At 42.2% G+C, this 11,765-nt stretch overlaps 1 long non-coding RNA gene across 1 annotated transcript; it reads right to left on the bottom strand.

The window, feature by feature from the left end:
* Positions 1-4,435: 4,435 nt before the first annotated feature.
* LOC132461108 (uncharacterized) lies at positions 4,436-5,649 on the bottom strand. The gene is made up of 2 exons (XR_009526532.1): positions 5,602-5,649; positions 4,436-5,479 (listed from the first exon to the last, which is right to left on the bottom strand). It is a non-coding gene; the product is annotated as an uncharacterized LOC132461108 (long non-coding RNA).
* Between the last annotated feature and the right edge of the window lie 6,116 nt (positions 5,650-11,765).

Genomic DNA, 11,765 nt, shown 5'->3' with positions numbered 1-11,765 from the left:
GAAGGAGAGGCTGCAGGGCTGTGTGCCTGTGTGGATGCTCCTTTACAAGCCTCCCCTATAAGAGAACAGGAGACCTGCAGTGGAGGATCCTGCAGGGGGCTCTGGCTGTGAATAGTTTCATTGCAAAAATCAACCCTACAGTGTCCGAGAACTGCCCATTCTGTGACAAAATTTAGACTCTAGTCCATTGTTATTTGGACTGCCACAGACTGAGAGTCCTTTTCCTTATTTTAAAAACAGTGTTATTAAATTGTGGAGGGGTTTAGTCAGAGGTTGTTTTTATCTTTGGTGCTGGTTACGATAAGGAAAATTCAAAAAGATTGTGTTTGTTGAATTTTGTGGTCGGTCAAGCAAAAATGGCTGTTTATAAAATCAGGAAGAACCAGGTAGAGGGGGAAGCAGGCCTTGCGCTGGCAGAAATGTTTGTGATTCTGGTGAAGGCCAGAGTCAGGGTGGACTTCAGGTACCACTCACTGATGGGCACAAGAGAGGAGTTCAGAGACTTATGGTGCTTCACCTCAGCAGTGTGCTCTGTTCAGGGGGGGAAGCTCTTTTTTAACTCTGTGTAGCCCTTTACCGTGTCATCGGCACGACTTAGCCATCAAAACAAGGGATCACAACAACTGCACTGGTGGTTAGTGAGGTCCCCACTTCACTTTAGGCGTCTTTGAGTGTTATTAATTATTATTATTCTTCATGTTTAACCTCTGTTTTCCTTTTATTCCTAGTCTGTTTTACATAGTTTTGAATGATGACTATATGCTCTGTAAGGTGACCTTGGGTGTCTTGAAAGGCGCCTCTAAATTAAATGTATTATTATTATTATTATTATTATCTAGCAGCAAGTAGCTACAATCAAGCAGCTAGAATCTAGCATCTAGTAGCAATAATCTAGCAGGTAGCATCAAGTGGCTATAATCTAGCAGATAGCATCTAGCAGCTCGTAGCTAGATGTTATATAGTAGCTGGCGTCTAGCAGCTAGCATCGAGTAGCTCGATTTTAGCTAGTCGCTAGTTTCTAGCATGAGGGATCACAGTAGCTTCTGAATCGTAGTCTATTCTTGCAAACTGTCCTCAGTGGTCGGTCATTTAATGATATTTTACCCGAACCGACCAAAGCCGTTGTTCGGGAAAACACTGTGTGTGTGCCAGTTCAACTGTAGTTAGTCAATGCTAGCTAGTAGCTAGCAGCTAGATGCTAACTAGTAGCTATATGCTCGCTAGTAGCTAGCATCAATCCTAGCTACTATCTAGTTACTACAATAAGATGACATTTACATTACATTTAGGGCACTAGCTAGGATAAAGCATTTTCGGAACTTGACGTCATCGAACTCATCCGAGATTTATGGCGGCAAATCCACAAAAGGCCTATCTTACATATTTCTTTTTTGCGTAGCCTGTTTCTCGTCCCCCCTAGAAAAGACCTGACTAAAAATGCAAGAGCACAGGGTGTTCCCAAAGTGCCATCTCCTGTGTGTGCGTGCCCTGTGCTCACACACCCACGCACCACCATGGGTAAATATTGGTTTGAACGTCTGCCATCGTTCTTGGCGGAGAACTCGGTTTTCCCTACAGTGTTTACAGTCACTCATGTGGAAGTTATGCAGCCTAGCTTCGCCTGCATAACGGTTCACACACACACTGTAGTGGGTGAGAGTGGGTGCATATCTCAAAGAAAGCAAGGCAACTATATTGATACAGCACTTTTCATACACAGGGCAGACTCAAAGTGCTTCACATACGATAAAATGAAATAATAAAATAGATACGTAAAAGAAAACAAAGGCAACATAAAAAAATACAGAATAAAATACAGCATCAAAGACACATTTTAGGAAAACAAAGTCAAGGCAACATTGAGTATTGTGTTGTATGCCATCTATTTTCTTCTTATGGTCTTCCTAAATTTGACGAGGAGCTCTCTGTTCATCGTGCTGGAAGGTGCTGCTACGTAGACTAAAGCGATTGATATTGTGAATCTCTTTCAATTGTCAAAGGGGAGGCTTTGACAATTGGCTCAGGAGGTGGAGTGGGTTGGCTGGTAACCAGAAGGTTGCTGGTTCGATCGAGTGTCGAGGGGTTCCTGAGCAAGACACCTCAACCTTATTGCTCCTGACGAGCTGGCTGTCGCCCAGCGTGTTTGACTCTGCCATCGGTGTGTGAATGATGGGTGATTGTTAGGCCATATTGTAAAGTGCTTTGAGTGGCCCCTGGTTAGAAAAGAGCTGAATAAATGCAGTGCATTTCGCATTTGTGAGGGTCATACATTTTAAGTTTCTTTGGGATGTCATAATAACTCTGATTCAGCTCATGAGCATAATTCAAATCCTCTCTATAATTAAAAATCTCAAATTGAAGACAAATTGTCATTGTGGACAGTAAGTGTACATTTTCAGTGCTTTTAAGTGTATATTTCTAAAGAGAAATCAAAGTATTCTCAGGTGAGTTTAGGCGGTACTGTGATATTTTATATTTACATTGCGAAAAAGATTCACCATTAAAACTTTAAACAAAAATGACCTAAGCTCATTCCTTACTTGAAATCTCCAAAACTATAATTTAATTGTGTTTAAATTGTGTGTTTTGTGTATTGTCAGTTCAATGCAGCCTTCTTGGCTAGGTCTCTCTTGGAAAAGAGATTTTAATCTTAATGAGACATTTACCTGGTTAAAATAAAGCTTCAATAAAAAAATTCCAATTCAAAAGTTAAGCCCAATTTCGGTGTGAGATCTATGAAATGTCTTCATTTTCAAATTTCCAATTCTATCGCAATAAAGAAATAGGTGATTGATCACAGCATTTCGTACATTAGGTTCCAGGACGTACAAATGTACAATATGTGCGTACATTATGGGACAGGACGTACAACATACAATAAGTGCAGTAGCGTACCGTGGGGTTTAAGTCACCGCCTTCAGTAATGACCTCCACCAACGGCCAACCCCCAAACACTCAGACATGCACACAAATTTCATATCAGGTGGCAACACAGCCACAATATGCGCTACTGCATAACATCCACAACAAGACTGTTGATCTTCAGCAACAACAACAGCGCACACGCACACCACTTTGCATCACCGCAGAGCTAGAGTAATGCAGCAGCATCACCATCAGATCTGTCCTTATGTCACACGCACACCACTTTGCATCACCGCAGAGCTGGAGTAATGCAGCATCACCATCAGATCTTCCCTTATGTCACTCCGCAACCAGATTGCACATCACACACATGACCCAAAAACAAGTGTTCACAGTTATTGTTATTTTCACCGGATGCTTTCGCAACTTCAACGGATTCAATAAAGTAGCCTATAGCGACAATATTAAAAGTGCAACGCCAGTTCATTAACAAAAATGAAACATACAATTAGGCCTTTATGCCACATATTTTACAACAGCTATTCCAGCCAGAATATTAAGCCCAAAGGAGTAGTAGTGAACGGGTTAATTTAATATGCTTATTAAGCGGCATCCACACAAAGCATTACCATAAGCCTACTGCCCAAATTCCAGCAATATATTTGTGTTTCAAACCATTAAAAAAAAAAGCGTTATGAACTAAAGTACCACAACAACATTATCACTCCTACACAGTGCAAAGTAAAACTCACCCATCACTAGGGGTGGGAAAAATAATCTATTCTTCGATGCATCGCGATTCTCGCTACAACGATTCTGTCTCGATGCAGATCAATTAATAATCAGAATTATTATTATTATTATTTATTTATTTTTGCCTGCATGCTGCGGGATAATTTTTGTAATCTAAAAATTAGTGAATTTATCTTCAGTGTCTATTGGCCAATCTGATTTGTCTTGACACGATTGCGATTCAGCCTATGCATAGCATGCGCGCAAACTCACAGCCAGACACAAGAACTCCTTCTAATTCAAGAGCAGCTTTTTCTTTAATGACATAGAAAAGAAAGATTAGAAAGAAAATAAAACTGAAACTTGTATTATATTGTGTTATAATGCAAGCTGTATTGATTATTGCATTGTTCATAGAAAGTCATATTTGTGACAAAATCTTTCTCTCTTATAGAATATTAGATAAGGTAATTCATCTGTTGATCATCACAAAAGTAGGAAGTGATTAGCAAACTCTGAGTAGCAAACCCAGATGTATATATATATTTTTGAAAACCACGCATGGAAATGTAAATAAAAAAATTTGTTGCATCGATAATCGGAATCGAATCGAATCGTGAGGTGCCAAGAGATTCCCACCCAGGGGCGGACTGGGGGAAAAAAGTGGCCCGGGAGTTGCTGTCAGACCGGCCCACTCAATACACGGCGCGCGGCCCACTAAGTACACGCCGCGTTGCCCACTCAATGGATCGCGCGTATCGAACAGTCAGTGGCCTTCTGGGAAAAATACCCATACACTTAACATTATTTTGGATGATTACAAAGAAATTACATCATATATGTATGTTTGTTTTTTAATAACATTTGGATCCACCAATTTGCCTGGATGGACACATGGAATAAAATGATTATTGGCTATTGTAACACTCCAAGGTAGGTATAGTTTGCTAGATGAATATGCTTAACTCTTGGCTAGTATCAGATGGTTATACAAGTATAACTACAAAGCCTTAAGGAATGAATGTCAGCAGAGAAAGACCACACAATAAAGAAACTGGAATCAGAGGGTAGAATTAGCATGAACAATATATTAGAAATGAACAGAACAGAACATACGATGGGGTGTGAACATCAGTGGTATCAGTAGTGTTGCATGCTGGGTGTGTGATTGTTTGTGTGTGTAGGGGTGCCGAAGGTGCATAACAAAACAGTAAGTTACATAACGACGTTCCCGAAATTCAGCCGTGGTGCAGAGTTACAGCCACTCCGAGCCAGTCGCACATTGAGCTTCCCCCAAATGCGCTGTTTTGGTGGCTGTAGCTATAATGCAAATGAGGAGGAGCGAGGCGGGTCAAGGAGGAGGGTGGGGGTGTGGCCCTGAGCAGCTTGCAGCCACGGTACCATTCGCTCTGTTTACAGTGGATGTATCGCAATGGCGAGGCTCACACAGCCTTTAGCCTTTAGCCGTAAATATTCTAGAACACACGGGAGTCCTGGAGCTCTATATCAAAATATTATCATATAGCCTACATAGATATCTATATCATATAATATTATAACGGCCAAAAGATGTGTGAGCCGATATTATGAATCTCAAACGACCGCGTTGGGTTCTCCGACGTTCCTGGTTCTTCAACGTCCTCATCAATGTGAAGTAGACTGAACCACGACAAGGAGGAGAAAGGGATCGTTGCCGGGCAGCGCTTAGGCACCTCCGCCTCCGGCGGTGGTCCCTCAGCGGGTCTCAAGCTGGAGACATTCGCCGCTAACAATCCCTTTCTCCTCATGGGTTGAGCGCATGCGTAGAACTGGGTGCCGCGTTGCGTGTATGTATGCAAATCCAAATTCTCTACCTCAATCCGCACAGCTGAGAACACTTCGGCTGTGTAAGAACCAATTTAGAGGTGTTTATTAATAAGGTGGAGATCTTTTCTTACGTTGGACTTCCGAAGTCTGTAAAACACATATTAGAAGACACTTAAAAAAAAATCGAAAAATAGTCACCATGAGTGTGAAGACCGATTGCGAGTAGCAGTATAAAACTCAGTCAGTGCGATTCTGATTATATAGGTATAGCTCTTGGAGAAAATTACGCTTGTGCCGCTGTGATAACCATTATAGGGCTGATGCGATGATGGGCGTGGGCCGGTACATAATAGTATTTTCGGCCATCGGCCCACCGGGGATGTCCCCGGTATTCCCGATGGCCAGTCCGCCCCTGTTCCCACCCCTACCCATCACCCATGGCCTGATGTTTTAAATCTGCCTTGGTGAAGCTGTTAAGTCTGCTATATCTGGCGCTGTTCCATGTCCCCTCACTGATGTTGAACAGCAAACACGGCGAGTAGAATCGGTTGTTCTGAACGGTGCTAGCCGTTAGCCAGTCATAGCGGCCGTAGTTGCACTCTGTAAAGTGCCGCATAAAACCTTTACCGGCCTGGGTCAGCCCATCAGGTTTCGGTGTAGGTCTTCCTCTTGAAATTAAATCTGTCTTCTCTCCAAACGATCGCCTTGAAAAAGGCAAACCAAGGAGATCAGAAACAGGAACGCTAGGTGCTGTGAAGGCGGTGGCCATAGTAGTTCACTATCAACTCTGTACCACCAACGATTCAAAATTCGCTGATGACATCACCGGGGGCCAGCGCCAGCATATTGCTGGGCCCTGGGGTCGTTCTATTACTACACATCAACATTTGATTGCCTGATTACACACGTCAGTCAAATTTATTATCCAATGGGAGGTGGCAGCTTCAGCGAAAGGGTAGCAATATTTTTAGTGCTGGCCCCGCCGGTCCATGTAACCTAGCTGTGAGGCGTTATTCAGCTGAGCTCAGCCTAATAAAAACAAACCGTTTTCCTTCTGAAAAAATATGGAATTAAGATGCGTTCAGACACAAATAATGTCGTTTTGAAAAAAAAAAATATATATATATATAATTTCGATTTTGACAGGGCCAGCAGCGAAGGCCCTGCTGGCCCTGACGGCCCACCACTGAATAAGTGTGTACATCAAGTGCCAGGACATACAAACATACAATACGTGTGTATATTAAGTGCCAAAGTGATGCTGATCAACATTGTCCATTGTTGGCCGGGGTATCCCTTTAAGTTAGCATGTGTCCCCCTAAAAACTCCCCGTAGCAGCCAAGCTATATGGCTGGTGGTGGTCGGCTGTCTTGGCTCGGCTCCCGGTCAGCTGGTGCGTGCATTTGGACCGCTAGCCCTCATGAATTAAATATGAATCCCAGCCGGGGTCTGCCTGCCTGCGCAGAACAGAACGTCCTGTTCCTGTTTGTTGTTTTTCTGGGTTTGGAGGCACTCTGCACCGATCTGATGCGTTTCCACGGGCTCGGGGTTAAGACCATAGGGACACAGTCCACCTACTATCACTGTTGTATTCGGGGAATGGGTTAACCGATAGATTGTGAAAGCTTGGCCCTTCAATTCAATTAAATTGTATTTCTATTTCACCATTACAGTCTCGAAGGGCTTACTTGCGCACTTGTTTCTATGAATATTCTTGCTGTACTGACAGGGATATATTGTGGCGTCTCTCTTTCTTCTGACAAACATACTTACTGTAAGTCTCTTGGGATAAAAGCGTCTGCTAAACGCCCTGAAGGTCAATGTAAATCGTGAACCAAACAGAGTAACTATACAGCCACCAATGTGGTCATCCAAGATCCAGCAGTCCCTACTACGTTATTGTAGGTCGTTCAGGCTGATAGATATATATATACACAGACTAGATATCTCCTTAGCGGCGCTGTTCAGTGGAATGTATGTGTCAATGCAGTCGCCATATAGCCACGGTGTAACCACCGACCTGAATGACAGAACGTCGATGGTACAGAGGTCGTTTCACACTCCTAATCACTCTTAATGACCTTATTTTAAGGCAATCTTCAAGCAGGTTGGTTTCTGGTGTTCTTGGTAATGATAATAAAAATAAATAAAAATAGATAGTTTTTCTATCTTTTTATCTCTCTATTTTTTTTCCTATCAACACATGTCTGACGTATTTCAGAAACCAGCATGCGTCATTGTTGACGCATGCTTAAAGCCAAATGCGATATCTAGTCAGTATATACATCAATGGTTCAGGCTGGAAACCAAAACACAACAACGGGGTGGAGTCCTGCCTAGTTTCCTTTTTGGTTGTTTCCGAGTTATTCTACCGAGGAAGTGGACGTAAGGAATTTTAAATAGGTTTCACATTTTTTAATTTTAAATACCATTTCTTCAGCTGCTTGGTTACATTATGTTGATGTGAAACACATTACTGATAATGTTTTTTTACAGTTTACTAATGCCGGCCCAGTTTTTGTTAAACAATGAGGCACCAATTATGCGAACTTTAGCTCTGGTATCAAACTTTACAAGGCTAAATTACGTCACATTTAGGGCGTTTAGCAGACGCTTTTATCCAAAGCGACTTACAACAAGTAGCGGTACATTTGTCTTTAGAAAGAGAAACAAAAATATATCTGTCGGTACAGTAAGGATGTTCATAGAACCAAGGGCCAAGCACTAACAATCACTAGGTTAACCCATTCCCCGTATGCAACAAAGATAGCCGCCATCGCTAAGAGCTAGCAAAGGCCGTTCAGCAAAGTCACAACTTTTCTCGGTCTTGGTTCTATGAACATCCTTTCTGTACCGACAGCGATATAATGATGCACTTCTAATGACAAATGTACTTATTGTAAGTCGCTTTGGATAAAAACGTCTGCTAAATGCCCTAAATGTAAATGTAAATGTAGATAGCTAACGTAAGATGCTACACCATGCTAAGTGCTATTCTTATGAATCTAATGTCTTGTTTGGGAGGCTACGGTCAAGGGAGCTAAAGCTTATGTTCAAACTTGTTCAAATGTCTGCCCTCTCCATTCATCCGGTCACACCTGTGATACACCGAACCTCTGAATGTAGGCGAGACATTTGATGTGTGTACACAGGTTTCACTCCCCCACCCTCCTCACAAAGCCGTGTGTGTCTATGACACACTTCCTATGTATGTGTACGTGCGTGGTATTGCTGCACACTTTAACCTATCCATGCCTTATGTGTGTGTTTGCGTGTGTGCGTGCAATCATGAGTGTGCGTGTGTGTGACACATTTCCTCACTTTCTGTCTAAACCCCTGCGTACTGTATATGTGTGCACACATAACCTATCCTTGCCCTGTGTGTGTGTGTGTGTGTGTGTGTGTGTGTGTGTGTGTGTGTGTGTGTGTTGGCGGCGTTATTTTTGTTCACCCTGCCCAGCCACTAATCAGGGTGGGGCTCCCTCCCGGGGTGTGTCCGGGTGTAATGCGCTGCTCCTATTTATAGCCTCCGTCTGCGTCTCATCCCCTGAGGGAGACGACGGATTAACAGGGCCGGGACTGTGACGCCTGGGACCCACCTCAAAGAGGGGGCAGGGGGGCTAAAGTTTGTGTATTTGTGTGTGTGTGCGCGTGTTGGTGTATTTAAGTTTGTTTGCGTGTGTGTGTGTGCGTGTCTCTGTGTGTGTGAGTTACGTACATGGTTTGTATGTCTTTCAGTGTGGGTGTATTTTGTCCGGGCTCAAGTTTGTGTATTTACGTGTGCCTGTCTGTGTGGTACTGAACAACAGGGTTGTGTGTGCGTGTGTGTATTACTGAATGTACAACACAGAATCGATCAAGCGTGGGATTCGACGGTATTTGACGGTTTGATAAACCGTACTAAAGCCCTAGGCAACTCAGTCAGACGCAGACGTCCTAAACCAGACACCTGTACACCAGAGTCCTCCATAGCGTCTGCTTGCCAGGAGGGTAGACCTGGATTTATTTTTTTACATGTATGCATACCACTCACACACCAACACACGCACGCACGCCAACAAGTGTGCACACACACACACACCAACATTATATTTGTAATACACTAAAGTATACTACTTTTTCACCTGGGGTGTCAGCCATCACATGGCAAACAAAGTTGAGTTAAAATTGTGAACTATGACTTTTTTGAGGGAAGAATAATAGTTAGCCATATCCGATTTGTCGGTTTAGACTTTTTTTTTAGGACAAAGTTGCGTTTAGTAGTTAGTAATCATGTAAAACGGTGCTCGTTTCCCCAAAATATATTCTTCCATCGCTCATTTCCGACAGCAAATTGTACTTTCTTTAAAATCTGTTTAGCCGTAAGCTACTTTTAGCCCCAAATCTAAAGTTAACCTCGTTGCAAACCCGCCCGGTGTGACTTCAACAGCAGCAAACTGCTGAGTTACATATGCACTCATGCACGCATGCACGCAGGCACACACACACACACACACACACACACACACACACACACACACACACACACACACACACACACACACACACACACACACACACACACACACACACTCAAGAATGAATAACTAAAACTTGATTAGGAGGAAATTAAGGGAACTCTCTAGCGTGACACGCAAAGGCGCGGCTGCCCTTTTTAAAACACACACACAGTGTGTATACACACTCCATCTCACACACGACAAATATGGGGTCAGAACAGTCTCATTAATAATGAATGCACAGAGAAGGATTCACAAATGTATTTTGTGATTCATATATAAATTACTCTCTTCTCACAAATACATTTCAATGCACACACAACTGGATATCGGTATGTATAAATGTAAAATAAATCCCTAAACAAAAATAAGTTCCACAAACACATTTCTGATCCACACACAAATGTGTCTTGTTTTAAATAAATGTAATATAAATCCATAAATATATAAATTAAAAATATATTTGGAATTTTCATCAAAAATGTATTTGGATGTTGTTACATTTATAAACAAACTGTTGAACTTGAATTTACAAGACGCTTTTCATTTGTGAATTTTTTTGCATTTGTGCGTGAACTGGTCTGTAATGTGTGTGTATGTGTGGATTTTTGCTTTTACTTCTTCGCCACCTAGAAATTGTTATGTACGATCATTCAAAAACCCTGTGATATCCCAGACATTTGACCAAGGGAACCGGGAGGCTCGTAGGCTGGACTTCTTCAGAGGTCGGGACTGCAGTCATGTAATTGGCTGAAAACGAGGGAGGCATCTGATTGGCTACAGAGAGTACCCAGCCATGTCAGGAGAGTCTCAAAAATCCACATATAAATACGGACCAGTTCACACACAAATGCATTCATTATTAATGAGACTGTTTTGACCCCATAGACAAAGGCCTGGCGAGGGGAATGTATGACATCACAGAAGTTGACAGAACAGATGCGTTTATGCGTTGGTGTGTGTGTGTGTGTGTGTGTGTGTGTGTGTGTGTGTGTGTGTGTGTGTGTGTGTGTGTGTGTGTGTGTGTGTGTGTGTGTGTGTGTGTGTGTGTGTGTGTGCGTGCGTGAGTCTGTTTATGCATGTTTTGGAATCTGTGTGGCATGGGCATTTCTGGTGTCAAATTTTTTCATAATGCTTTACCTAAATCAACAAATTACGCAGTTTATTATAGCTTTAAATAGCTTCCCGACTGCTGTGCTGCTTATCCCCAATCCCCAGACATCTAAAGTTCCATTCAAGTTATTTCAGAGTAAAATGAATACAAGTGAGGCAGACCTTACCTATGTGTATATATATATTAGGGATGTGCATTTCTGGCAGAAATACTATTCAATATTTGCTGAGAAGTATATGAATAAAATTCGAAAATCGGTCAATCAAGAACCCCCCCCGCACGCATGCACCTCGTATACATGCACACACATGAAACAGGGAGGGGCTTTAATGATTGGTATGATATCAATCTGTTTATTTTAACAACTGTGCCATCAACATTAAACATCCAAAATTAATTAATTAATTAATTAAGCAGAGAAATAGTCCGCCAAAGACGTTGACGTCGCTTAGCAACCCAGGACGCTGGGGTTGATAAGTTACCAGACTACTTGCGGAGTGTTACGAAAGAAAAAAATGAAATCCACTTTCCTTGACAGCGGTCATTATATGGTAAGCAGCGGTGAATTATCAAAAAATTATTCACCACCGGATGCAAGTGAACGGAGCGTTCAACAGCATTGAGAAGAGCGTGTAATAAATAGCGATAGTCACATTCATTATTCAATATTCTACTTGACTCTGACTATTTGACGATCGTTGCCCATCCCTAATATATATATATATATATATATATATATATATATATAT

Source organism: Gadus macrocephalus, chromosome 7 (assembly GCF_031168955.1).
Source record: "Gadus macrocephalus chromosome 7, ASM3116895v1".
In the NCBI taxonomy this organism is placed as follows: Eukaryota; Metazoa; Chordata; class Actinopteri; order Gadiformes; family Gadidae; genus Gadus; species Gadus macrocephalus.
Note: the sequence above shows the minus strand (reverse complement) of the source record. Positions and strands in the feature narration are given on the sequence as shown.